Here is a 3,860-nt window from a genome sequence, read left to right as displayed (position 1 = left end):
CTCGCCATGAACACACCTATAGGAGCTTTTGACAATAAATTTTCCGCTCTCATCAAACTGTCACTACCATGAATCCCTCGTATCACACTTATATATTGGAATACGTTTAGTTAGCTCCACATCACGACTATTACACACATTGTTTATCACGTCCATATCCCATTTACGTTCCTCACTATTCATGAAGCCATTTACCAGAAAATCACTAAGCTGATCAGGCAAAGATGTGGTAAATAATCCATTTTCCACATTTGATAACCATGGAACACTCCAAACATTTATACACAACCCATTTTTGATTTTCCTTCTAGTACCAGCCTTCACTACTTCCGTAGCCGCCATAATACTTCTCCAAACAAAGCTTGGATTCCTCCCCATATTTGCATTTAAAAAACTCGTATTAGGATCGTACTTTGCTTTCATGATAGCAGACACTAACGGGTTAGATTCATTGAGAATTCCCCAACCTTGTTTAGCCAACATAGATAATTTAAAGCTTCTCAGATCACGCACCCCAACCCTCCACAACTCTTCGGAAAATAAAGCTTTTTTCAGGCTATCCACTTCACCCGCTTGCCTGTTAGCGCACGTCCCCACAAGAAAGCATTCATAGTTCTTTCAGTTTTCTCGCATAAGGTCACTGACACCATAAACAAACTCATCCAAAAGTTAGGAATCGTCTGTGTTGACGACGTCAACAACATCAATTTCCCTTGTTTAGACAAATCTTTAGTGTACCAGGTATGCAACTTCTGCTTCATACGATCCTGCAGGAACCCAATCACCTCAGTCTTACTTTTACCCATGCTCATTGGCATACCAAGATACTTGCATGACTTGTCAACTTGATGCACTCCCAAAATGTCACAAATAACTACTTCATCCTCTTCTTGAGTGTTTAGGCTAAACAAAACATAAGATTTATTAAAATTAATTACTTTCCCTAAAATTCGTTCATATTTCTGTAATATCGTCTTCACAACATTTGCTTCTATTTGTACCGCTTAAAATAAGAAATAATAGTCGTCTACAAAAAGTAGATGAGACACACGTGGAACACTGCTTACAATTTATAGTCGTGTAGAAGAATAGTTTCTTTATATATATGAATCATACCACCCAACCCCTTTGCACAAATAATATGCAGATATGGAGAAATGAGATCTCCCTGTCGAATCCCCCTCTGAGGAACTACATTTCCAAATATTTGATTCTCGGATAAAGCTATATGACACTATCCGTATACATTGCATAATTCGATCTACCAATATTTGAGGAAAGCAAAATTTATCAAGCATCCACTCAATATATTTCCACTCCAATCTGTCATACGCCTTGGATACATCTACCTTCAATCCCGCTACTCCAGTAATGCCCTGGCGTTAATGTAATGATTGGCTTTAAGAGTAATCATAGCATTATCAGTCAAAGGTCTTCCCTCAATAAAGACACTTTGGTTTGCAGATATAATTGAATTAATGGTTGGCTTTAATCTATTCACCAAGACTTTAGATATGATTCTCATTAGCACATTACATAATGAAATAGGGCATATATCAGCTACCCTTTTCGGATATTTCACCTTAGGAATTAAGCAAACAAGCATTTTGTTAACATTTTCTGCCAGCTCTCCAGTCTCAAAAAATCTCTGACAAAACCCACAAGCATTTTGTTAACATTTTCTGCCAGCTCTCCAGTCTCAAAGAATCTCTGACAAAACCCATTTACATCCATACCTATTATATCCTAATATGACTGGGAAAACGCTGGGTTAAGTCCATCATACCTGGTGATTTGTCATAGTGCATTACAAAAACATCAGCTTTAACTTCCTTTTTTGGGACATGCATCACCAAATTATGGCTGTGTTCCTCCGTAATTTTCTGAAACATCACCCTCTCAGATATTTTTTCATCCCCAACCGTAGTACATAACAACTCTTCAAAGTACTGCGTAATCATTTGTTGAATGTCCTCCTCATTTTCTTTCCAGTCATCATCTTTGTCTTTCAATCTTTTAATTATGTTATGTTGCTTTCTTGAAGACGCAAATTTATGAAAAAACCATGTATTTTTATTACCATCACATAACCAGAACTGTTTTGCTCTTTGTCGTCAAAAAATCTCCTTTTTTCAAGCAACTTCAGATAACTCCATCGAGCTCCATCATATAACCGAACACCCATATCATCCATTCTCGAGATGTACCTCTGCATTTCTTTCCTTTAGTTGGCTATCTTTATTTTCATGTATTTCCCCAAACCCCCTCCCCATTCTTCTAATTTAGTTGAGCAACACACCATTTAAGCATCAAATCAGTGTCATTCTAATTATTCCAACAATTTTTTTATTATAATCCGGCACTATTTTTCATTTATCCACATATTTTCAGACCAAACCTTCCTCTTTTTAGTACAAATACTTGCTTTTTCAGTTGCAAGAATAACAGTTTATGGACTGAGGTTGATACTTCGAGTACTTAAACTTCTGCCCCTGGAAACATGTCAATCCAATCCGTCGTAGCTAAACCTCTATCCAGACTTTCTTGTACCCACTTGTTAGTTCCCTTGACCTTTCCCAGGTATATATATCTCCGGTGAATCCTAAATGAACCAATCTGCGGTCCATTATAGCTTTAGTAAAACCATCAAGCAACACTCGAGGCTGACTAACACTACAAGAAAAATGTCAATAGACATCACACATTAGACATCGGTTGACGGTGCCACTGATGTTAAAAATTTTAATGACATCACCCCGTGTTTTTCTGATGTCTTTGTTATTTGAAGACATCAGTTATTATTAAACCAATGTCTAAACTTTACAAAAAAAAAAAATCACGCTCACCTTCATTTTCCCCTGTCAGTCAAAATCCCCTCCATATCTGTTCCAAAATTCCCCCCTCCCAAAATTTCCTCCCTTAACCAATTTTTTGTTCCCCCCATTCCTCACTTTACAATTAAAATCTAAAAACTAAAATTAAAAACTAAAAACAAAAATCTGTCTTTCTCTCTGCTCACTCTCTCTCAACCCATCTCTCTCTCGAACCTCTCTCTCTCCGCTCACTCATAATCTCTCTAAACTCCGCTCACTATCTCTCTGTTAAGCTCTGTACTCCGGTAAGTTATCTATGTACTCAAATACTCAAATCGAACTGATCTTCTCTACATGAAGACCAGTTTTATAAATTGAGGGTTTTTGAATTCAAAACCCTAATTTTGTAAAATTGGGGGTTTTTTAATTCTAGTGATACTCCTTCAAGGTTCAGACCCAAAGGAAGCACATACAGACTTATCAACATTCACGCATTCAAATCGCTGCATAAAGTTAAAAAGGAAAGCTGATTTCATGATTTATTCAATTGGAAATTTAAGTGACTGTTATGATTTATTTAGTGTAAGTTTCTTCTGATTAATTCCGTGATAGTCTTGTTATGAACTCTTTCTTGAGTGATTATAATGCATAAACTTGATTTACGTGTACCTAAACTCTGTATTTCTTTTTTCTGATATCTGGGGATGAAAATATTTGGTTTTTCGGTACTATGATCTTTGTTAATGAACCTACTCAGACCTAGTGCTTATTTTCAAAACTAGATTTTAATGCTTTCGAAGCTGATGTAATTTTTTCTTCAATTTTATCATGTAAAAGAGTTGGAATAGAGGTTCTAATGTTTTGTATCTTTATAACACTGTAGTGAAATTTTAGCTCATTTTGTTTTGAAGGAAAGACTGCACATATTTGGTGTGGTTGCCATTGTTTTATGTGTAATGGGCTCTGTTGGTGTTGTTATCTATGCTCCACAAGAGAGAATTATAAACAGCGTGAAGCTATTGTGGCATTTAGCATTACAGCCAGGTA

This window comes from Apium graveolens, chromosome 8, assembly GCF_009905375.1.
Source record: "Apium graveolens cultivar Ventura chromosome 8, ASM990537v1, whole genome shotgun sequence".
Taxonomy (NCBI): Eukaryota; Viridiplantae; Streptophyta; class Magnoliopsida; order Apiales; family Apiaceae; genus Apium; species Apium graveolens.
This window is presented reverse-complemented; position numbering follows the sequence as displayed.